This window comes from Phyllopteryx taeniolatus, chromosome 15 (genome assembly GCF_024500385.1).
Source record: "Phyllopteryx taeniolatus isolate TA_2022b chromosome 15, UOR_Ptae_1.2, whole genome shotgun sequence".
NCBI lineage: Eukaryota > Metazoa > Chordata > Actinopteri > Syngnathiformes > Syngnathidae > Phyllopteryx > Phyllopteryx taeniolatus.
This window is the reverse complement of record NC_084516.1, coordinates 11,663,453-11,690,048: the sequence shown is the minus strand read 5'-3', so window position 1 is coordinate 11,690,048 and position 26,596 is coordinate 11,663,453. Positions and strand designations below refer to the sequence as shown.

The 26,596-nt window shown below is 39.8% G+C and overlaps 1 pseudogene; it reads left to right on the top strand.

Annotated features, from left to right (window-relative positions):
- Window positions 1–25,219, top strand: LOC133465120 (coxsackievirus and adenovirus receptor homolog; annotated as a pseudogene).
- Window positions 25,220–26,596: the final 1,377 nt, after the last annotated feature.

Below are 26,596 nucleotides of genomic sequence, written 5' to 3'. Positions count from 1 at the left end.
ATGCAGAGGGTAAGTGTTGTAGTAGTAGTAGTAATCAGTAAGCATAGATCGTCACAATATAATGGCTATTTAAAGGTGAATATGGACAGGTGGGTTTCGAGCAGCAATTTAAAGTGTCTAGGTCTTTGCAGTTGCAGATATGTCAGGGAAGTGAGGTCCGGATAGATGGTGCAGCAATGAAGAAGGCGTTCTAAGTTCTGCATCCGGCCTCTGTGGATGGGAAAGAGAGTTTGAATCAGAGGACTGGAGGCTGCGTGGTGATGTAGCAGTGAGTTAGGAATGGGCAGGTTGATGAAAGGCTTTGAATGTGACGAGAAGGACTTTTAACTGGATGTGCTGAGTTGGGAGCCGGTAAAGGTTTTGAAGTACGGGGAGTAATGAGGTTGGAAAAGAAGGCAGTTTTTGTTACTTGGTTGACATGTGGTTCAAATGACAATTGCGCTCGAAAATCACACCACCACAAAAGATACAAATAATAATTTTCCTAGTAATACATTTTTTTTAATTATGTACTGCATTACAAAAGAACAGCCAAAGATTCACATTCACTCCCATTTACGCAGTGTCACTGAACGCACCTGCGACGTGCCTGCCATGAATGGTGGCCGTGGCCGCATTGAATCGGTTGCCTAATAGAGCGTTTATCCGCGGATATATGAAGGTTCGTGTATAGTGTTTTCAGCGGGTTTGTCCTGGAAGTCCCTAACGAAACCTGGCACTCTTGAATGAAAATGAACTTTCGTTTGAAAACCGTTCTTTGACGCCAGAATTATACAATTATATTCATCAGGCAGAAATGAACTAAGTTCAGTTCACGTTTGCACAAAACATGAACAAGTTCATTAACTTTCATTCACTGAACTCGTTCAGGTACAACACTGGACCGGAATGTATGCGTTCGTATGTACATGCAAATGAATGGAGCCAGCGAGCCTCCTTGCAAATATCTAAACTCTCGCTTTTATTCTCACCAACACCCTCTCTCTTTAGCAGCCTGCTACTTCCTTAGCTATTTATCTATCTTTTTATGATTTAAGAAATGTGATAAAGTACAAGATACCGAATACGCAGCATCAAACACCTATACGAGCTGGCTGTTCAGGGTGTCCACTTGTGCAATCGTTCAATTTGCGGTGGTGCATTGGCAACTCTACGCGATGGTCCGGCCCAGTCGGGTTTGACCCTGTCGCGCAGCGTGCAGCAGGCTTAAAGCAGCTTTTGTTCTGTAGTCAACTGAGGAGGTGCGGGCATTTTTGTCCATGTTGGCAGAAAATGAAATACAGCGAGAGATAGAAGGTGCGACAAGAGACGAGCGTGTCACCTTGTTCTTGATCCCGGCCCAATCCCTCCTATTTTTGATTGTTGTAATGGGAAAAACAACAGAGGCCGGGACAGAGTGGGGCCAGGCCGTTCTAGAACTTGTAATGGAAAAGCGGTTTTACTCTATGTAAACCTTTGTCTTTGAAGAAAGTAAGAAAGTAAAAATCATTTTTCATTACTGGCATTTAGCAAATAGAAACAATTTGGGAAATCCTAATTGACTTAAAACAGGAAAAGTTTAGTCTGATATCATGTCAGTCACTGAGAAAAAAAAAGTGCATGTGTCTTTTTATATAGTGTATGTAAAATCTGGTTACAACTGTACATGGGGATCCTGGACAAGCTGGATTGGATCCCAAACATCTTTGCCTTCTATAAAAAGGAGCCACCTCTTTTCCTTGAGGTCCTTTGATGTGTGCTGCGAGTTACTGCACATTTGATCACACCGGGGTGACCAGTGCCCTTTGGGGAGGGGGCAGTTTGACCGACAAAAACACAAAGACGCTGGATAAGCTGCGCTTGCCAGGAGGCTTGATTTAAAGACTGTGGTCGACAGTCTCACTGAACAAACTAAATGCCATAATGGACAATAGGAGACACCACAAAAAGCCTCCTGGCCCAGCAGAGCAACAGACGGCTCCTCTCACTGCCCAGCAGAACTGAACGATTCAGCACCTGTCACTGTTCTTAGCATAGTTTAGCTTTTTAATAAAACACTGCTGTATCTATTGTTTATTTGTTTTTCAAACCTTTTATGTTTATTCATCTTAGAATTAACTGTTTCTGTGAGCGGAAGTGTGGATATTTGTATATATGAGCTGCTATCGATTCATCAAAGCTTAATAATCTTTTAAAATTGCAGTAAAAACATTGACAAATTGTCATTGTAGGCTAGTTGCTCCAATATAGACTAATAATCTAAAACAATCTGAAGGATATAAAAATATGATGGAATATCTTGAGCTAGATATAAGGGTCCATGCTTGGAAGTCCCGAAGAAATTGAACAAGGTGGACCAAGACCAGCATCTTCATTTGAATGTATTGATTAAGCAATGGCGGAAACAAATGTGGATGGAAAAAGGAATAATCTCGACACATTCTTCTGGGCATCTAAAACATCTCCTGTCTTGTCACTCCTCTTTTTTGAGGAGTGGCAACGTCTCAAAGATTGCCTTTACTTTTTCTTTTAAGACCCTTGTTTCCTTTTGAGTGATATAAAGTCCACAGCATGACGCTGTGGAATCAGAGCTGCCACTGCAGTCTATGCTGCATAATTTAGCACCATCTCATTAAAGTTCCTGGGCATGATCCATGACTCTGTGTATGAGGCTTTGAGTGACGGATCTGTTTCCAGCTTAGTAAATAAATTTAAAAAAAAAAAAGAATTAAAAGCCCAAACTCCAAGCTCTAGTTTTAGCAGCTTCAGCTCCTTCCAACACTGGAATAAACACACTCTTCAATCCAGTTGTGCCATCAACCTGTATGATTCCTATTCATCGAGGAAATCCAACAAGTCAATACCGTATATGCCATATACAGCGTATGTACAGTGACTCATTGCATAGCTGTGGCTCGCGATTCATGAATTCACCTGTTCACATTTTATTTCTGTGAAACAAACTTTCAGCTACTAGCTGAAAAACTCACCCATTCGTAGTTTGGTGTTCTGTAATGCTCTAAGAGGCTACCAGTGCCTTGGCTAGTAGGAATGTAGTAATTGGTGTCAAAAATGTTGATCTTTGTATGTCAGGGAGAAGCTAAATTTAGCTGGGGTTGTTAGCAGTTGTTACGGACAGTCTTTGCTGCATGTGTATGTTTTTACTTTGCAGATTGGCTATTAGAAAGCTCAACCTAACAAACGACACAGATCTTTTTACCTGTATTGCTTGAAAACTGGTATTTTTATGGGTTGCAAAGGCGATATGATTGTGCACTTTGGGTTCATTTTTTCTAAATCAAATAATCTGTAATTCATTTATTTTGAAGGGTAATGTGAGATGTGTTGAAATGATACAAATGATGAAATGATATTGCGCACGGCATGCACCTGAGGAGAGCATTCAGACTATTGACGATTTGTTGACACACACACATACACACAAAATGTTGACAAGTTTTTGGGGCTGAAAACTGCCCAAAAACGCCACTAATAACAAATAACATCGCTCAAATAACAAAAATACTAATGAACACAAAAATAATAAATGCTTCAGGCACTGAATATATAAAGACAAAAATATATTCCCTCACAATTAATGACTTTGTGGCCTTTCTTCTACTTTTCTATAGTTGGAATGGAGACCATATACACATGCTCATCCAACCAATACACATAGTGAAGGAATAACAGTTCGCGGGCGACCAGCGGGCTTGATGTAGCCATTTCATTCAGTCTGATCGGTAAGTAACAGAATCTCAGTGTGTTCTTAGACTGATTTACATGTGCAGAAATTTAGTTTTCGAGGTCAGGATTAGCAATACTGTTGGTGTGTTTAATTCCTCCCAAAGTGTACTGTGGGTTTATAATGGTAAAAGGTTTTTTGTACCCTAAAAATGAACATTTGCCATTGCCATTTCCTAACACGTCCCGCAGCCCAGACACTTGGCTTTTCTACCGATAATGCCTTAAGGGTAGCTGAGTGGCTGGATTAGTTTGAACTAATATCCTAACTCATCCCAGCAATTTGGCTTTTCCAATTTACATGACCAAAGGGCTGGTCTCTGTTTTGGAATAAATGTCACAAAAACGTTGAAGAAAAGCAAAATACACACCAATGTATTCTTCAGTAAAGTGTGACACTGTCAATGTGTCTGCTGCAATTGAAAAACAAAAGTTTTTTTCTCCTATTTCTGCTACTATAGCTACTTGATTGACACCCCTGTCACAATTGGCTTCTTACCACCAACCACAAACTTTGTCACACTGTTGTCCTAACTCTCCATGCAGTTCCACGCAACCCAGAGGTATGCTTTGGACATTCTTTACTCCACCCAAAGTGACTGCCGCATCACAGAGCTCCATAGATTCAGGTAAATCCATAATTCATCCACATGGTTACAGTCTGCCAAGCTTGACAACGATGGGGAGAGAGCAGGATATTAGGCATTCTGCATCAGTGAGAATTGCATTTAGCGAGTCAACAGATGTGCAAAATACACTATGAGGGGCCGCTAGGGACATTATTCAGCATTAGCTCTCACACTTACTATTCTAATTCTCTCACATACACAAACTACTGAAAGGCTCTCATAAACACTAGTCAAATGCACTCATAAACACTTTTCAAAAGTCTTATAAACACGAGTCAAATGCTATCTTAAACACCAGTCAAATACTCTCATATGGACTACTGAAAGTTTTGCTCTCATTAACACCAGTCAATCGCATTCAGGCGAGCATGTCACTGGGGCTCACGCATGCATGTCACTAACGCTCACGCACGCATGTCAATCATATTTTATTGAGCAGCCAGGGCACCAATTGTTATCACTTATCACTGTAATGGTTTATTTCAAGACATGATGTTAGAACACAGACTATGCTTGGCTTCTTTGCATTTCTTTCAGCTTGAAGTCAGATATTGTATATTTAATAAACCTTTGTAACCTGAAAAAAATCGAAATTTTGTTGTTGCTCTTATTTTTCATGAGCTGAGCTCAAAGAACTAAGATTTTTTTCTACGTTCACAAAAGAGACAGAAAACCAGTCAGTATTTGGTGTCAGACACCACATCTCCTTCACAGGTTGTTGATTGTGGCCTGTGGAATGTTGGCCCACTCCCCTTCAATGGCAAAGTTGCTGAATATTGGTAGAAACTGGAACACGCTGTCATACAGTACATGCTGATCCAGAGCATGCCACCCATGCTCAATGGGTGACATGTCCTGTGACTATGCGGGCCATGCAAGAACTGGGATGTGTTCAACTTCCATTAATTGCATACAGAACCTTGCAAAATGGGGCTGCGCAGCACCATGGTGGGAAATCAGGTGATTGTCGTGGATGAATGGCAAAACTGATCAACTTTGTGACAGAGATACGAATGTAAACGGTATGCCCTGCCTTTCACCAAAATGTATGGTGGTACAGCCCAGAGATATTTCACATATTCAGCCAGTGCCCACACTCTTTGCACATTCTTGTAACAGAATAAATATATAATAAATGAGCACACATTGAGTGCAGATCTTCCACAAGACCAAACAGTAAGGTGAGTGGGTTTTTAGAAAATAGAATTCTACTTTACATTTACAGTATCATAGAAACTCAGAAAAGGAGATAGCATTGTATGTATGAAAGCGTATGAATAAGTGAATACATAGAGTACATGAAGTGTATGTTGCAGTCAGTACTGTTTGACTCCAGCCCTGTAGGGTAATGCAAGGGTCATATCGCTTTGGCATTCAGGGGCCATTGGTCACACAGACACTGCACAGGCTGAGGTTGCGAAACTGATACAGTACGTCGCTGTCCACAACCGTACTTTTTAGAAGGCCAACCTGAACCTCTTCTTCCACTTTTGCAGGTGCGGGTCTCATGGGCAGCAGTCGAGGCATTTCCAGGCCAGCGCCGTGTCAGGGTATTTTTTTTCCTTGCTAAAAAAAAAATAATAATAATAATTTAAATACAGAAAATATTGTGAGAGAAAAAAAGGTGTATTTTTATGTTACATGAATTAATTTCTACTTTTACAAGACTTTTATGCTACGAGAAGGAGCTCAAGACATGAGTAAAAAATAACATGCCAAGTCTAAATCATAGTGGTTTTTGTTCTGCCACAGTTAATGTAAGTGAGAGCTACTGTATTCATTCACATAGCTTGTTACGTTGGTGTAGTGGTTTCCAGCATACAATTGTTATGCACTTGTCAGGAAGTGTCTTGGAGACCTATACCACCATTTAATGTTTTAATTCTGAAATTAATTGAGGGGATTCCATGTCTTTTTTTTCTGTGCATTATCTGCAAATCCGGCCTCACCTGCGTTCTCCCCGTGCCTGCGTGGGCTTTCTCCGGGTACTCCGGTTTCCTCCCACGTTCCAAAAACATGCATGGTAAGTTGATTGAAGACGAAGCTTGTCCTTAGGTGTGAATGTGAGTGCGAATGGTTGTTTGTCTATATGTGCCCTGAGATTGGCTGGCGACCAGTTCAGGGTGTACCCCGCCGCTAGACCGAAGTCAACTGAGATAGGCGCCGGCACACCCACGACACTTGTGAGGATAAGTTGTTTGGAAAATGGATGGATGGATATGGAAGGGATACAGTATAGAGCTGTGCTATTGTAATCAGACAAGCTAGAGAAAATCTAACTTCCTGAGGAAAAGCAGTTACACATATTTAATTGCACCCCAGAAATCATGAACAATTTAAGTTTAACGAAGGAACTTTACTGATAAATGCTAACATACGTATTAATGTGCAATTAAATGTTAAAAGCAGAGGAGGCAATTTGCCAAAGACACAAAACAACGAAACAACACCTTCTCAGCAGTTACTATAGTTATTCACTTTTTGGGCTCGTACAAATCCTAAAGACAATACAACACCAAACAGTAGACATGTACCGGAAGCAAAAGGAGGAAATATTGACAAAGAATTGACAAAGATGGTGTGTTTGTGATCTAATCATCATCATCATCATCATCATCATCATCATTGTAGTGGTTGTATTAGTAGTAGTAATAGCAGTACAGGTCCGTACAGGCATTGTGGATTCACTCACCTGACTCAGGGAAGCATGTGAGCTGTACCTTAAGTACTCTTCAGCAAAGACAACAGTCGCAAGTATGGCCGCTGGCCAAGGACCAGCATGCTGGGGTACACCCTGAACTGGTTGCCAGCCAATCGCAGGGCACATACGAACAAACAACCATTCGCACTCACAGTCATGCCTACGGGCAATTTAGAGTCTCCAATTAATGCATGTTTTTGGGACGTGGGAGGAAACCGGAGTGCCCGGAGAAAACCCACGCAGGCACGGGGAGAACATGCAAACTCCATACAGGCGGGGACGGGGATTGAACCCCGCACCTCAGAACTGTGAGGCTGACGCTCTAACCAGTCGGCCACTGTGCCGACCCAAAAATATTTTTTGCTGGCAAATCAATAAACCACAGGTGTGGTAGTCAAAGAGACACCTCAGGGCTTGGTGATTTCCTTAATCATCATGATAGAAAAGATTCATGAATTCACGTAGTGTAACGTCTTTGTTGAACAACTGCGTTGTCTGCTGTCATGTAAAAAAAGGAACATGTGGTGACCTTGGTTTGGAATGAAGTTTAGATGATTGGTTTATTAACTGACCATGATACCGATGCACTACTCTCTACTCTCCAACCATGTGTCGACTGACAATGTTGTCAGTTTTCTTGTTGAACTTGGCACCCGTCCTCATGCTTGAGCCGTAATTCTAACAGACAAGGTTCCAAGCACTGATGGCTTTTTAGCTTGAGGGGTTTGAACGGTGTATGATTCTGGCAGTAAAATATGATTTGACATTAGGCTCGGCATCACTGATCGTCTACACTTTGATATGTCATGTGCTGAAAAATACTCTGTGGCAATCCCAATATAGATATTTGTATTATTAATTTAACACAGAAAAGAAAAGGAAAACCAAATTGGCTTCTACTTTTGGAGTGGTTATCTTTTTTTAATAGAAATAAACAACTTCTTGGATACACTATCCCCCCTGGTGCGCTCCTATTATACATGACGTTGTTGACTTCATTGCACGTGGTTGTACTGTTACTGTTAGAAAACCTCCAAACTTTCTACAGTTTTTCTTGCAGCTTGTATACAGAATAAGCAAGTCCTGTGGAATACATTGGCATAGGACATTATTTACATTTGGCCCACGATGTAATTATATTTGGCGCGCAAGACCATATCAAATGTTTATTAGAGCTGACCTGCCAGTATATAGCACATGCGCCAGTAATATTACAAATCCCAGAATGCTTTGCTAGTGTGTTGGCCCATCCGTCTAGACCAGCGAGCGGCTCTTCCCTATCTGTTGCTGTCATTAGCAACTATGCTACCAGTCTCCTGAGGCAAATTTACACTTCCCCCTTCCCAAAATGGCCAAACAAGACAGGTTGGAGGCAGATTATCTGTTCACTGAAGTAAAAGACAGACCTGTTTGTCGTGTGCGGAGCAACGTGGCTATAACAAAGAATATAACGTAATTGAATTAATGTTTTTTTTAATGCCCATTATTAACTCCTAGGGAGGGACTGTTAATAGTTTGAAGTTTGGATTTTTATTGAAGAACATTCTTATTTTTTGGGTTGTTTTGTTGTTGGCCTTTGAAAAAAGATTTAGATCAAAAAGAAAGGGAGCTGGAGATGGATAAATAGAAGATAGAGAGACAGAAGAATTCATGGTATCTCTTTAAATACAAAACAACAAACAAATACCACTGATGCAAATGTGATTTCTCATGTATTTATAATATTAAAGTTTGTTTATTCCAGATTCAGTGTGTAAGGAAAATGTAAGTTTTTTGTCATATGATAAACTTTAACACTACATTTCTGCAGAGAAGGGAAACATGCAGATCGCAGTGATTTATCATTAAATATTGCGTTTGGCCTGCGACATTGTCCCAATTTTTTATTTTTGTCGCAGTGTGAATTTGAGTTTGACACCCGTGATCTAGGGGGATGCATGAAATATCATACTGTCAAGTAAAATCCAAGCCCCACAGTGACAAATATTGTTCCCCTGAATAACTGTTAGAGCTGTCTCGGAATACAGGCTATGACCTGAGTTTAAACATTGGAAGTGAGTAGGAGGAAGGAAGAGGAGTTAAGCTGGCTCAGTCCCAGACAAGTCTGCTTTATTAGCTGGGGTTGTCAGTAAATATGTTGTTTGTCTTGTGTCAAAAATGAATTTGCTGATAAGGAGGGAAAAAAAGACAAATGAGTGTTCAAGGAAAGCAAAGAAAATCATATATAGCACATTTCATATTCAAGGTAACTCAATGTGCTTTACATGATTTAAAACATTTTTAAAAAGTAAAATATTGCTCCACAAATGAATGCAAGAATATATCATATATAATAATAATAATATATCAGTGGACTGGCTAAAGTTGCGGGGATATCAATTACAAAAACCTTTTGTCAGTTCAGAGCATGTAATCTAAAAAAGATTACACTTCATATGAAACAATTACAATGATTCTGCAGAAAAATATCAACTCCCTATAATGAAGAATCAGTGGGAGTCTTGGGCTTGTTTCCCTGCAACTAGGTTCTATCTGGATGTGATGGATGACAGTGGCACTCCAATTGTGTTCTGTATCTCCAGTCTACCCTGTAGTAGTCTTGATGGCTGTCATTGCAGAAAACCCTGCACAATCCGGATTGTCTCCTTTTACTTAAATCCCGACTTCAAAGAGATTTGCAAAATTGTCTTAAATGTGGATTGCAGGTCACCTTCATTTGCAACCTCAAGCAATTGTTCCTCTTCAAGTAAAGACAAGCTTGATTCACCTGGATCGTTCACAAATGAGTAACAGATTAATTTATTTCCCATCCCAGGATCTTTTGTGATTGTAAGTAATGCTCAACTCTTTTGACAGGAGGTCAGCTGGCAGAATGAATGTCCGATTTGAGTCTCTTCTATTGTCCCCGCTACAGTGGGAAACATCAAAAATCACTCTCCTTTTCCATAGTTCCAGTTAGGGCTTGAAAGCATCGATCTTATCTGACAATTTGAATACAGTTGCCATTTTCCCTTCTCGTGAGAAATTGAGTTCGTTTGAGCAGGTTAAAAATGTCACACGGTTAAGCAAGACTCAAAGCCCAATCAGTGTTGCTAAAAAGCTCTGCCAGTGGCGACTGTTTTTTCAAGAATTTATCTCTTGTAATTTACCTGTGATTTGCCTCTTGAAAGCATCTAACTTCTGTGTACATTACAAGCAAAGGCACCTATGTTTAACTTCAGTTTTTTCACAGGGCTGTCAAATTAAATTAAGGGCATGTGCTTTCATATGGTTGATAACTTGAACTGCATCTTAGCAGTGGTTTTGGTCAGCAAATTTGGTTGCACATAAATCTTCATGCACATCCTCTTGAAAAATATATCGCACAAAAATGAGCAATATTAGTAGATTCATCCACCTGAATCGCATACCACTCATTTATTCTCCCTAACTGTGCCTCACCATCCTCCCCTATTTCATAAATTTTTCGATTTCTGGTGTTAGTCGAAAGAGGGACTTTTTTGCTATTTTATTTACCGCAGCCTCTCCAAAACGTTCACTGCAAATGTCCATGGTAGCGGGCAGAATCAATTCTACCCCAATAGAAAAGGAGTTCCCGGCTTTAGCAATACGGTGAGCAACAAAAGAAATGATGCCTTTAGGACAGATACTGTATATTTATTGAAGATGTGGCCCTCGATAACTGTTTTTTTTTTTTTTTTGGTCCATGTTCTTTTTTTTTTCTTTCAAAAACTTCCAAGAGCTCGTCTTTTAAAGTACGGCGTTTCATCACAATGAGCCAAAGCAGTTTCCAGTGTTTCATTGCTTCATTAGCAAGGTCGTCACCACAAATTACGTGTAGCAGGTGTGGAGCTTGTGGGTCACCTGTTGCAAAGAACCCATAACATAGGTAGGAATCCTGGTATTTTCTTTTAAATGCGTTCCTTTTGCAGGGAGTGTGCGACCCTTCTGCTGCCCCATTGTTTGCTTGTTTCTTCCCAAAAAAGCTCTCCGGTGAATTTAGTTTTTGACACATTTGATACTGATGACACAGGGCCAATTGATACCCTTCCTTAACTGTATGTTAGATGTTAAGTTATGCATGGGCGGCACGGTGGACGAAACAAAGGACAAAACAAACGTTCGTTCGTTAACGTTCCTGAAGGCAAGAGAACTTTTAACAAAATTTTAAACCATCACAATGTGTAAAAAACTTTTGGTTTTTCTTCACTTATTCCACATGTCAAGAACGTAACTAAGATAGGTTTTTACCACCTGAAAAATATAGCCAGTCTGCCCGTTTCTCTTTCAGGCTAACACAGAGGTGCTGATGCATGCTTTTATCCTCTGTCGTTTAGACTATTGCAATGTCCTGCCCTCTGGTCTTCCCAAAAAAGACTATCTGTAATCTACAACTACTGCAGAACTCAGCTGTTCATGTGCTGACAAAGACCAGAGGGCAAGAACACATTAGACCGGTTTTAAGATGACTGATTTGGCTCGCTGTGTGTTTTCGGATCGATTTTAAGGTTCTTTTACTAGTTTATAAATTTCTTAACAGTCTTGGGCCATCATATCTATCCGATATGCTTTTATCATATCAACCCTCGCGGGCACTGAGGTCGTGGCGCCGGCTTTTTAGTCCAACGGCTAGAACTAATTTACGGCGAGGCTGTATTCAGCCACTATGGCCCGCACCTTTGGAATAGCCTGCCAAAATGGCATCAGGACCGCAGTCTGTTGATGCTTTTAAAAGGAGGCTCAAGACTCACATATTTGGTTTAGCTTTTAACTGATTTCTGAAATATGTATTTCCTTTATTTATTCATTTAGCTATTCATTACTTTTGTTATCTTTATTCTCTTTTATTGTATGTATTAATCCCTCCCAGTCTTCCCGGGTCATGGTGGTCTTTGCAGCGGCATCCTCTGTGGCTGCGGGTGGTGGCACCTCTCGGTGTGGATGGCTCCCATGGGTTTGTTTTTCCTCAATGGCTTGCCATGTATATACACTATTAAACAATGCCTGCTGTGTGCATGTGTATGCGTGGGTGTATCTTTTTGAGAGTGGAAGTGAAAATAAACAACTGAAATAAACTTGAACATGATTGCTGGGACTTAACGTTTAACCCTCTTGGCCAGGTCACCATTGCAAACTGGTCTCTTACTTGGTTCAATAAAATTTAAATAAAATTAATAAAAATAAATCTGGTTGCACAACGATGTGCTCCCTTTTATAACTGACACGTGGCTGTGTTCAGAAGTAACAGATCACATTCAAACTCATGTTCAGTGGAAGTCCACACACATCTGCCACCATTTCAGTTTTTAAGGGGGAAAAAAACAACAACACATGCATAGGGCCTTGCAGAAACATTCGCTTTATCCGCTAAAATGATTGAATGAAGAAGCTGTTTGCTGACCAGACATTATTGATAAAGTGTGTGTGTGTGTGTGTGTGAGAGAGAGAGAGAGAGAGAGAAAGAGAGAGAGAGAGAGAACATAAGGTACCCCAAAAGATGTTTATGCCATATGCACAGCCAAAACAACAGCAAAACCATCTGCAACTTACCGCAAGGTGTTTTGTCAGTTTGGGCAGTGATAAAACTATGCTGCATGTTGAAGCTGTTGTTGTTTGTAGTCTGTAATGTAAACACGAGTCGCGCACGGCTGTCACGACTCACTTTGATGGGCCTGCGAAGCCCAATAAAAGAAGTGATTTTCTTGTGTCGTTTGATTGGTGAACTTGAGTGATACATCACTGTGGTAATCACAGTGGATTGGAGCAACGGCGCCCGATGCTGATGTCAAAAACGAAAGTCGAATAATAGATCGCGCACACAATTATTGATGAACGAAAGCGAGCGGCATGTAGATCATTGTAACGGACTAAAAGTACTGTTTCTTCTTGACATAAATACTCAAGTAAAAGTAAAAAGTATGCTTCATTAAAGCTACTCTGAATTTGTCCAAAATGTTACTTGAGTAAACGTAATGGAGTAAATGTAGCGTTTTTCTACCCATCTCTGGTTATGGTCAGTTCGTGTAGTGATGGGGTAACAAAGGAGATGAAACTTCTTGTTTTTCATCCAATGAAAATTTAAATTAGTGATTTTAAAAATATGTACTTTTTGTCGGAAGTAGTAGCATTTTTGTTGTTGTTTTCAGATAGAGGGAGGAGGGATTTCAATATGTAAACTGCCATTTGGTCATGGTTGTGATTACCTACAGAAAGAGGTAAGTGGAAGTGAGCCGAATTGGACCACCTGTCGAACAGGTAGGGCAGGTGGAGGAAACCAATTGCAGAACGTTGTATTAAAGAGGAGGGGGTGTCGGAGGGGTGTAGTGGAAAGCCACACACTGCTGCTTTATCATTTGCCTTTTGTCACATCGCATCTCTTCAAACTTTGTCTACAGGTTATATATACATCGTACCATCCGTGAATAAGCTTGCATTTGTCGAAAGTACTGTAACTGAAAGACTTTTGCGTTATACAAAAGAAGACGATTTTTTGGGGGTCACAGCATCTTTTTACTACTTCTTCCCTGAGAATTCAAGAAGATGACGTTCAAACAAAGCTGGAGTTGTTCAGCGATTTACTACAGCTGCCCACCCTGGATGCATTTCTTCTTAATTTACAAACGTCTCTTAAGCACAGGTAAGACCACAAAATAATGATCACGTCTTACCATATACAGTATTTAGTATTACTATGTACCTGCAATGTGTACTTCACTGTATGCCATGAGATGCAGTAGTGAACAATGCCTATTTTCAGAACATATACTTAGGCAGCACAAGGCAGCCTCAGTGGTATAAACTACCTCATGTGTTACCATGGTGCTCAGATTTGTCCAATCAGGATAACACAATATTCCTTCTGGTGGCTGCTTTCTAACTTTCATGGGATATGAGCTGATGCATGTTTTTCTTTGGAGTGTAGCCCTGTGAGACTACAATAAATATCTTTTGTACAGCTCAGGTCTTGTACAGCAGCTGAAAATCTGCATGCTGTTTACAGTTATGCTTTTCTTGAATTAAAAATCAAATAAATTGTACACCTTGCAAACTGGAGGGGTAGCAAGCTGGCTAGTTAGCTGGCAGGAAATTCAACAAGCTGACTGACACACAAACTCGCTATCTTATCGAATATGGCAGCAACAGTTTATACACATTTGAAACAAGGCTAGTCTTTATTTTCAAAGAAATACGAAGCACTCAAGGAATGCAGGTGTCATCGACGGGCCCTCAGACTATGCAGATAGCCTCGGGAGAGAGTGTGACGTGTGACTTAGGGTTGCACTTACACAACCTTGTGTTCTTTGGACACTGGGAAACTTGATATCGAATGATCGGTGGTCAGCCCTGACACAACACAAAAAGATCAGATGGTAAGTAGAAATACAACATAATGTATCTTAGACTTCCCGTTGTAGGAACAATTATAATTACATAACAATACATCATACTGTTTATTTGTTGATAGTGTATTTGTTTAACCTTTGTTTTTAAACTAAAAGCCAAATTAATGCTCACTCTCAAAGACTCCTTGAAATGTTGACCAAATCTGCAAAACAGAAATTACCACAAATAATATACATTGCTGTGAAAAAGTATTTGCCCCCTTCTCAAATTGTTTTTCTTTTGCATAGCTTCCCTACTTTAATCATGCTTAAAATCATCAATCAAATGCAAATAATAGACAAAAATAACCCAAGTAAACATAAATTGCAGTTTTTAAATGGTGATTTTATTTGTTAAAGAAAAACCCTATTCAAAGCTATCTGGCCCTGTGTGAAAAAGTGATTGCCCCCTAAACCTAAGAACTGGTTTGCCCACCCTCACCAGCAACAATCAAGCGCTATCTGTAACCAGCAATGAGTCTTTCACATCTTTGTAGAGATATTTTGGCCCACTCTTTCATGCAAAATTGTTTTAATTCAGCAACAATGGAGGGTTTTCGAGCATGAACGGCATTTTTAAGGTCCTGCCACAGCAGTTCAATCAGATTCAAGTCCGGACTTTGACTCGGCCTCTCTAAAACCTTCATTTTGGTTTTTTTAAGCCATTCAGAAGTTGACTTGCTGTTGTGTTTTGGATTGTTGTCCTGCTGGAGAACCGAAGTCCGCTTCAGTTTGAGATCACGAACTGATGGCCGAACATTCTCCTTCAGGATTTTCTGGTAAAGAGCAGAAGGCATGGTTCCATCAATCACAGCAAGTTGACCAGTTCCTTATGGAAAATGCAGCCCCAGAACGTCACACTACCAACACCATGTTTCACTGTTGGTATGATGTCCTTTTTTTGAAATGCTGTGTTACATTTACACCAAATATAGTGAGACAGACACCTTCCAAAAAGTTCAACTTTAACAGTCCATAGAATATTCTCCCAAAAGTCTTGGGAATCAGATGTTTTTTTTATTTGTTGTTTTGTTTTGTTTTTTGGGAAAAAAGTAAGACCACAGCCTTTATGTTCTTTTTGGTCAGCAGATAGTTTTGACGATGGCATATCAAAATCTCATATACTTAGATTCAGGCTCCAACTCCACCGCCATTACAAGGTTGATGCAATAAAAACATTGAAATAACAAATAGTGAAGCCATAATTTATGAATGATTACAAGTAATGACTCTGTTGTGCAATTGAACAGTATGCAGAATTATTTTTTATCCTATTACAAAATATACTGCAATAAATGTTCTTGACCAAATTTTGAAAATTCAGACAAATTTGGTCAAATCTTTCTGGAAGTGAATTTCTTTAGGTTGGCAGCTCTGACTCTGCCATGGATGCCGGTTTTGCCCACTCTCTTCCTTATTGTTGAGTCATGAGCAATGACTATAACTGAAGCAATGAAGAAGTGCAGTTCTTTAGATGTTGTCCCAGGTTCCTTTGTGACCTTCTGTGCTCTAGGGGTAATTTTGGGAGGCCGGCCACTCCTGGGAAGGTTCACCGCTGTTACATGTTTTCTCCATTTGACAACAATGGCTCTCACTGTGGTTCGCTGGAATCTTAGCTTTAGAAATTACTTTTGAACCCTTTCCAGACTGATGGAAGCCCATTACATTATTCTTCATCTGTTCTTGAATTTCTTTGGATTGTTGCATTTTGTTGCAGCTTTTTTGGATCTGTTGGCTGACTTCATTTTGTCAGACAGGTTCTATTTGAGTGATTCCTTGATTAAACAGGTCTGGAGGTAAATGAGGCTTGAGTGTGATCAGTGAAAATGAACTCAGCTTTAAAAAAAATATATGACTTGCCACAGTTAATTCATGATTTAATTTTTTTTTCCAAACAGGGCCAGGTTGCTTTGAATCATTTTATTCTCCCCTCAATAAATAAAATTACCATTTTATGTTTACTTGGGTTATATTTTGTTTGATGATCTTAAACTGGGGGAGCTATGCAAAAAAAAAAAGAGAATTTGAGAAGGGGGCAAATACTTTTTCATGGCACTATATTTTATATAGTTACTATCACAAATGAATTCTAAAAATATAATATTGGATGTTTTCACCAACATATTGACAACTGTGAGAGTACTGTATTATACTGAGCTCGCTTGCAGCTTTTTGTTGGTTAAGACATAAAACTACTAATACAGCCTGGTCAACTCTAAACTGTATGGTACTTTAAACGTGCATTTTTGTTGTATTTGGTTCACTGTCAGCTCATGTTTTATACTGGCGGCACCATGTACATTCACAACCGTGAACTTGCCAAAGGACTCACCTTTGCTGCCAGTGACCCCTCATCAGGTGATGCCTCGCTCTCCGTCGGGCGACTGTTACCTGCTCATAGTGCTACGTACCAGTCTAAAGTGAAGAAATCACCTGGAGTGGACATGCTCAAAGTGCCACTGGTGGTCATGAGTAAGAAATTACACACTGGCTTTAACACATGACCTGACCCTTTAACAACCATTTTGTTGTTTTAGTTCATACATGAGAAAGTTTTACATACGCAGACTGAACATAATGAGGTATACTTGTCACTCACATGTTCACTCTCAGAATGAGCATCATTATACACTACCTTGCGGAGAGAATAATGGCTTGTCACTTTGGTGGAAACCTCTTAGTACTGCCGTTGTACCTTTGATGCTTGATGGCTTGCAAAAAGGAGCCGCAGAGTTTGGACTCCAATAATTAACCCTGTGGCGTAGATTAGGGTTTGTACCTTGAAAGACAGAAATGGATTCCTGCTGTATGCACATTTCTGACTCTGTTGTTGTTTTCTCCAATATAATTTGTTGGCAAGTCTATTAAAATAGTGAAAATAACAAAGACAAAAAACATTTACAAAACAACTTTCACTAAAACTGATTTCTACTGAAGAGTATGAATTTTCCCAAAATAAGTCTTTGTCAAATGAACGTATGAATAATTTCCATTCATTGAAAGTAACCTGTTTATTATCGTGTTATTCAGTCATATATGGAAAAGTGAGGTTCTACTCATCCAATAACTTTTACATAATAACAACAATAATTTTACCTTTACATAATGGTGGAAATGGCAAGGCAAACATAGTCATTTGTTGTCTGATTGCAGCAAAGCCTTCAGTACCAAAGTGCTGGGTGGAAGGAGAGGAGCTGATTGGAGAGCCTGTGTCGCTGGATTGCCATTCTGCTAAAGGGTCTGCTCCCCTAAAACACACATGGAGCAGAGAGACTGGAGGCCCTCCCCCCAGTGGAGCCACACAGAGTACGTGTGACCCCTACTGAAGTCATCATGTTACTACATGTCACATAAGATGTGTGAGGGTCTCTGCGGCTGTCGGGGAGTGGTTGGTGTATGTGAATGAAATGAATTGCATGTACAGTTTGTGCATTCATCCATGTTGTTACTGCTTCTCCTGTTGAGGGTCGCGGGGAGCTGGAGCTTTTCCCAGATGACTTTGACGAAAGACAAACCCGACCCGTGACTGGTCACCAGTCAATCGCAGGGCACTTCCAGTGACAGAAAATCATTGAACTCACTCACAATGTCACTGAGTGGGAACTGAACAAGTCAAGCAAGCGAATAATTACACCACAGGTTGAGTTCATTCTATGTGGCCCATGAAAACAAACCATGTACGTCGACTTCATGTTTCTTCCTAAAATACCAAAATTGCAAATTGCCTTTATAACGTTGAGATATCGCAAGCATTACTTTGTTACCAATGCCCCTTTTAAAATAAACGGAATAATATTTGAACTATTTTTTCTGACTTCTGATCTCAAAACTTCTAATACGAGGCGATTATACATTAATGCGGATTTACAATCATAATGGCCCTCTGAGGGAAACCACAACTACAATGTGGACTGTAGTTTAGTTTGACACCCCTGGATTACACCATCAGTGACATAAAAGTCATCTGCAAACAACACAATGTGATCACACTGTATTCGAATTGTAGTAATTGCATTGTCAGGATTAATAACGTATAGCTCAGTGATTTTCGAGTGTGGTTAGAGTACCACGGGTCTCTCTAGTGGTATGCGAATGCATCACTGGCAAAGTATAGTTCAGTTGTATTTAACTCTTAGTTCAATACATTTGCATTTAGTGTTTTAAACATTTATTTAGGTAAAAAAAGGTATTTAACTTTTGTGTGCAATTCATCTTAAATGAATCATTTTGTATTATACGGTTTTATTTTCCCTATACTGTATTTAAATCTCTGGTGGTACTACTGGTGGAGAGCTAAGTATTTTTTGAGATGGTACTTGGTGGACAAAAGTCTGCCAACCACTGGTCAAGCTGAACACAAACTACCAGTTTGGGACTTAAATAGACTGTGAGTCTGTCTGCTCAGTTTCATACAGCCATCTGTCCCACCACTCATCCTTTTTAACGGCGACCTCGACCACTACGAGTAGTGACTATGGCATTGTGAAAAGTAATGTGATGAATCCAAATAAGAACTTGCCTTATTTTTCCAAGCAGCTGTCCAGTAAACGTTTTTGTGAGCCAGTGATTTTTCAGGGGGAACTACTATAAATGAAAATGGCTCATATAGTTGACTTTTGTGTAACTGGCATTGAGCATCCATTTCCACTCAATGACACATTTACATTCGATCTGCAACCAGTCCAGGGTATAGTCCACCTTAGGCAAAAGGGAGAGGCTCCACCCACTGCCATGACCGGGAACAGAACAGACAATGGACTTTTTTTGGGGTCCCTACAGCACATTTTGTCTACTCTGGTAATGGGTGGGAGCTCGACAGTTGAGTCCATTGTATAATGGAGGAAGAATCATCATTTTGGTGTGAGGACAAGAATGGGGGGTGCAGCACGGTGACCAACTGGTTAGCACATTTGTCTCACGGTTCTAAGATCCCGCTGCGCCTGTGTAGAGTTTGCATGTTCTCACAGTACCTGCGTGGGTTTTGTCCGGGTACTCCGGTTTCCTCCCACATTCCAGAAACATGCATGGTAGGTTAATTTATGACTCTAAATTGCCCATAAGTGTGTATGTGTGTGCGAATTATTGTTTGTCTATATGTGCCCTGCGATTGGCTGGTGACCAGTTCAGGGTGTACCCCGCCTCTCGCCCAGAGTTGGCTGTGATAGGTGCCAGCACCCCCGTGACGCTGGTGAGGATAAGCGGGACGGAAAATGGATGGATAGGCAAGAAAGGGGTTCTCATAGAAAACATAATCCACATTCCAAAAAAGAACACAAAATCCTCATTGTCAAAAGTCCTCCACATCCCCTTTTGTTTTCACACCCCCCCTCACATTTTTTAAATTGTATTAATTGACAGGCTAAACTGTGTTTACACACGCTCAGTGAGCCAGTCAGTTGCCTTTCCAAACTGTACTATGCCTAACTGAACTGAATTGAACTATAAAGCTAACTCATGTGTTATTCGAGATGGGTGACCAGGGACCTGAAATTCAGCAAACTATCGCTGACCTTTGCAGGAATCTACCTTTGTGAGGTGAACAATGCCGTTGGGGTTGAGCGCTGTTGGATCAACCTGAAAGCGAGCAGACGTAAGGAAACGCACCATCCCCACAACAGCCATAATTCTAATTATGCTGTGTAACAATTACGGTCACTGGAGGTCAATGTATTCCGACAAAACAAATAACACATAATTTCCAACTGTCACTGACTTTTTTTTTTGCCATTCGAGGCCGGATGACATTTGATTCCTCACTCAATCATTTAACAACTGACGGCGGTATCATTGTATGGTCAGACAATTAAATGCCATCATCTTCTGCCATTAAAATAATTACATTTCTGCCCTCAGGATTTATTTCTTGCCTTAGTCACCATTGCCGGAGTAGGATTTGGCTTTGGCTCAAATTCAGACAAAGCCGGTCAACACACTTAATGACAAAGTTCAGGCATTTGCAGGAGGTGGGTATATGAAATGCATACTGTAATTATATTTTGATGCAGATCCAATGACTGTTAGGCATTGGTGGAGGTTGTGCTTTATCAACTACATTTCTAGTTGACCAAAAATCCAGACAAGGCAAGAATTCTGTTTGGGGGGAGAAAAAAAAAAATCATTGCTCCACAGAGAGTAATCTGGCGACTATACGACCCCCAAGAGACAGCACATTCATTTTTTTAACAAAGGTGTGATTGAATCAAAGTGTCTTACATAACAAAAAGAGAAATGTCAAATCCTAAACACAACAAAAGAATGTCAGTTCTCAGCCATGAACAGTACACATATTTGAGTTAGTTAAAATTCAGAATGCAACAGACTGACGTGGAGAGTTTCCAGCTGGCACCAAATAACAATGAGAATGGACACTGAACAGATAATAAAGTAAAGTCTGGCTGTGGTTAAAAAGCACCATCAAACACCACGGTTGGATCACAAACTAACATAGAGCATCACAGAGTTTGGATCATACAAAGAGCTATTTCTAATTGTTGATCCCTTTCTTATTGTGAAATAAAAATCAGAAACACCTCTCACCTTGATGGAATGCAGTTGTACACTGCTGCAAACCACAGTTTTTTTTTCCACCTTAAATTTCATTTAAATCTATTTTCTATATTGTTTATCTGTCACGGAGCATAATAGGATGTGAACTGGACCAAAGAGGCGGAGGGAGTAGATTTAGAATGATTTATTGTAGGTTGGCACAGGGTAAGGATATCCACGGCGAGGTGGCGGACTGTGCCAGCCCGTGACCCTAGTGAGGATAAGTGGTGAGGAAAATGGATGGATGGATGGCAGGCTGTCGGGAATAAGGAGCGAGTAAGAAGCGGGAATGTGAGCAGGTGGTGTGGCGTGGCGGCGTGGCTGGAGTGGTCAGCGAGACAGGGAACGCACGGAAGGAACATTTGGAGTACGGGGAAGAACACAATCAGGTGAGTACAGATGCGGGTTGTAGGATCATACAATCGTATCACAAAAACCTGGGAGTACGAGAGTCGGCCGTTGAGTAAAAAACAAGCGTCAATGCTCAGGCGAAGGCTGTAGAACTTGACGGGCTTTAAATGCAGGTAGTAATCAGTGCTGCTTGAAGACAGGTGCGCTGCACAGGTGCTGCCGATTGCTGGGGAGACAGAGGGGGAGACAAGGCACACGGCGCCACCCAAGCTCCAAAAGAGGAACTGCAGGGCATGGATCGTTAAGGGCTGGAGTTTATCCCAGCTGACCCTGAACTGGTCGCCAGCCAAATTAAACATATGAAACTATAATGAATTACCTTCTACATTCAATCAACTATCTGTCTCTGTAACGCGTTGGCCGCATACTGGGTTTACAATAATATTTTAGGGCCAAAAGAGTTATAAGCCATTATGCTTAAAAATTAACGTGAAACTGATTCTATAATTCTTTTGTCCAGAGTACTGAGAGAGTGATTCCTTGTTTTTCATTTTGATTTCCCAGCGCCAAACACAGTAGCAGTGACAGTCGGCACCGTTGTGGGTTCTTTCCTCCTCATCTTCATCCTGCTGATCTTTGTTACGCTACTCTATTGGAAGCTGAGCAACAGACATCACTATGAAAAGCAATTCTCCAATGAAATCTGGTACTGTTTTGAGTCGGTCTTGTCTCAACCAAAACACTTTTTTTTTTTTTTTACGCACTTATGAGGATATAAAACATCCGTCCATCCAGCCATTTTCCGGATCACTTATCCTCACTAGGGTTACAGGCGGGCTGTAGCCTATCTTAGCTGATTCTGGGCGAGAGACAGGTACACCTTGAACTGGTCGCCAGCCAATCACAGGGCACATCCTATTTTCAAAAAGTTACTGATGATTTACAATTTTAGGCATTTATTGTAAAGGCAGTCCTTACAGACAGCAAATGGTGGTGGCCCATTAAAATACACTTCTTTTTATAACGGTAAAGACAAAAGTGCATCACGGAAAAAAAAATACACAGCTTCTTGAAATTGTGCGAATTGCACAATATATATGATTTACCCTTCAAACTCTGCAGTGCATAAAGGATCTTAACTACTCATTAAAACAATTACACTTGTCTTTATACAATCGTAATAACAGTAAAGACATGCAATACTTGTGACACTTTCACAAATTTATACATATTTATTCATATCTAAAATATGACACCATTTATTTTTCTGTCTGCTATTGTGTGAATGCAAAATGGCTGCCTCATGCTGCCACCTCAGCTCACAGATTCCTCTGGTGTATTGCAACAACATAATGAGGCTCCCTCCAGTGGCATTAACAGTAAAGACAGCTTGCGTGAAAAAGAAGGAGGTCCGGTTATCAAAGAACAAAACAAAAAACACTAAGATCCATTTGTTTTAGTTTTCATGAAAAAGGCATATTAAGCAATAGGAAAAAAATCCTATGCTGTATAGCCCCAAAATGTGATTAGCATATTCAGAAAACTTCATGAAATTTAATTTCAGACACCTAACAGTAAAGAGTCAAGACATTTCGGCATTAAAAGTTACAAAAAGTTAAAATTACTTACATTATTTTTTTTCTTTGAAATTAATTCATTTTAAAAAGGAAATTCACTGGGTCATGTCTTTACAGTTACCAGTACTGATCAAATTACAGTATTAGAATATAACCCTTAACTTGATCATTGAAAGCTGAATTTTAAGCTAATTTAGATAAATTAGGGTCTTAACTGTCTAGCCATTGCAATCAATTGTACAATCACAAGCAAAAAATTCCATGAGGGGACATTGGTAACCACTGGAACACTGCCATGGAGAAAAGTTCAGAACGTGGAAGAGGAAACATTTGGAACAGAATGCAGAAAGACAAGCTCCTTCAGGGACAATGTTCTGTCTCTGACCTCTTATTTTGACATTTCTGACAGCATTTCTGCATTTGCAAAATAATGACTGCCCTCCAACCAAAGAAAAAAATAGAAACAGTTGTGGTTCACAAGAAGTTGAAAAAGGCCCACGCACTTTCAAATCAGATATTGAAATGAGCAGTGTTGGAGGAGAGAGATGACAGGGAAGCACCTCAAGCCATACTCTTTCACATGTGGCCTTATCCATGTCTGTGATGTTGAGGGCTTCAAATGAATGAAGCGTCATAGCGAAAAGGTTCATGTGAGAGACATGACGCTGGTCCCTCTCATATGGATTTTAGAGGGAAACGCAAAACTGCCCGAATCGAAGAAAATAGACATGTTGTACAGCAAAAATTTGTCTCAGTATTGTACTCTCTGCCTAAAATTGTGAGACAAATAATACTCTCACTGAATATTAACTTAATATTTAAAAAAAAAAGATAATAGGAAGAATCGCACCATAACTTATACAAACTGTGTCTAAGTTATGGTGAGGGCAAAGGTGTCACGAATTTGTTCGATTGACGTTGCACGTAAAAGCATCAGTAAGAAATTGTAACGTATAATGTATGCTTTGACTGGGGCACAGAGTCAAAAACTGAAGAAGCCTAATAAATATTCATGCTAAATATTAACAAAACAAATCTGTTTTATCATCGTGTCTTGAAATAAACATCGTCTGATTTAAAGTAGGTGGCAAAGTTCGAACACTATCGTTAGCACGGCCGCTAACCCGAGGTGTAAATGTTGGCCCACCAATATTGAAGACCAAGGATCAGCATGATCTATAGGCGAGGTTTATGACATTGGACCACTTGTTAAAAGTGGTGCCTATAGTACAATGAAAATGATGCTTATGATTTGTTACGTCTCAAATGTAATTTGAATGTGTTTGTTTAAGGAGAACAATGATTCTCAATTTACTTTGCTGGCATTTGCTCAGTTCCTTCAATATTTTAATGAAATAATATTAACACAAATGCTTCTATTGCACACTGATTTACAAGGACATTTCAGAATGGGTTTTGATAGCAAAATGTTAGCAGATCATTGAGCAGGTTATGTGCGGGTTGCCAAGGCAATGGAAGGAAGATTCATAACTTTCAAGTGAAAAGAAATTGAGCGGTTTTGTAGTTTCCAAAAAGTGACACAAATGTCTTTTTTGTCTTTCAGATAAAGAGGGAAAACAATATATGAATCAAGTGATGAAGCCTGCTCAGATGAGAAATGAAACGTCTTTCTAAGACAACTAGAACAGCCCAGTTGCGATTGATTCAATGCCCTGAGAATGAAATGACCTGGCCGAATGAGAATATTCACAGTCAAGGGTACCATTACTTCTGATAATTGATTGAGAGATTTGTGGCATTGATGCGAAAATAAGTAAATATGCATCTATACAATTAATGAAAAATTGACTTTTAAAGCACACAAAGTTTAGTTCTTGACCTGCACAGTGGTGGAAAATTATTATTATTATTTTTTTTGTTCCCCATCACAACACCCAAGCTGGTACAGTAAAACTTTACCAAAATGAATAATAGAGTTTCTTGACTTGACTGTGGACAGTATACTGTGAGCTTGCATCTTTCATTACAATAGAAACTATTCCATTTTATGAACTATCTTTTAACCTCAAAGCTTCTGAACCAAAAAATTAATGATGTGGGCTCTCTGTGAACTTTTGTTTTTCTCCCCAGAGAGGGTGTGTCTCCTCCGGAGAACCGCCTTTTAGTCGCCATACAAGTCAGCGCGGCAGTCAGCGTCCACATGGGAGTTACACTCAAGCTGACAGGATGGAGGTCAATCAAGTGGACCATGGCAACACACAAACCCCTTCTACCAGCAACCGTGGACATAGTACACCGCTCAAATACACAGCTAGCGAGTATGACAGCCAATATGAATACAGAGTGTGATATTTACATACAAGTTTAGGGCATGATTACATTTCCAGGTAACACATGACGCTACAGTAGCCCAAAAGCTCAGCATTCATACGGCGACATCCATCACATAATACACATGACATCTTTGTCATTCATTATTTAAGATTTTGTATTTTACATTATCATTGTGTACATGGTTCACTAATAGCAGTGGTTCACAGATTTTTTTTTTTACCATTGTATGATAGTTATGAATGTAAAAATGTTACTTAAAATACTGGACGGGCAATGAAGGTTTCGATAACAACAGTTTGACAGATTATTTACATGTCCATTATTTCCCATGGGAACATTCAAAATCTGACCAAATCAGTATGACGAGCATCCCATCAGACAGTTTGATGTTCAAGGTTCCACTGTAGATGCGTTCGGCAATAGTAGTAAGTCCTCTGAGATAAGACGCTACATTTAATGGCAATGTCCACACAAGGGTTGTAATTTCTTTAGATTTCCCATTATAGTTTGTATTTATTTTGTTTTGATTTATTTTTTTTCAAATTCAGTTAGTTTTAATTAGTTTTTAGAGCGGTTTTGATCATTTTCATTCTTTTCGAAAATACTTCATTTTAGTTTCGTTTCTATTAAGTTTTAGTATTAGTTTGTGCGAGATAAAAAAAAAAGGTCATGGTAAGTACTGTGTAATGATAAAAACTCAAAAGATAACAAAAACAAATAAGCAGATGAAGAAATCAAATACAGGTACTATGACAGTCCACGGATTTTGAGGTGCAATAAGTGCAGTGCATAATACTGCTTCTAAGGTTAGCTGCATCACAACATACAGAAAAAGCATTCATGAGACACATGCTGTATGGCCTTTGTTTTTATTTGTTTAACTTGCATAGCCCTCTGTCCATCATTGCAATCATAAACAAACAAATTCAAGTCCTAGCATGTTGAATGAAGCATCTCAAAAACTGCTGGGACAGTCTTGCTTTCCTTCCCTTGTTGCCAAGATGTGAACTTCTAAGTGGATTTGTGGTTAGTATTCACCTTGAGTATTCACACTTAACACTCACGTCCACTACAGGCAACTTGCCTACTTGCTTGTATCTGTAACAGTTATAGTCAAATTAGATGGATGGATAAATGATAGACAGTTATACAGCACCTATGTAAAACTGAAAAGTAGACTTTACACCGATCTGATCGGTTTGATCGGTATCGGCCGATAATTAGCTTTTGTGCTGATCAGCCGATCGGCTTTTGTGTCATAATTCGCCGATCCGATCAATTATGTCATCGATCGGCTCCAGACAAGATATTTAGTCCGCGTCGCCGTCGCCTATGAATCCAAAGGCTAGTTTATTTTATTTATGTGCACAACTGAAGTACGTCGTGAGGAAA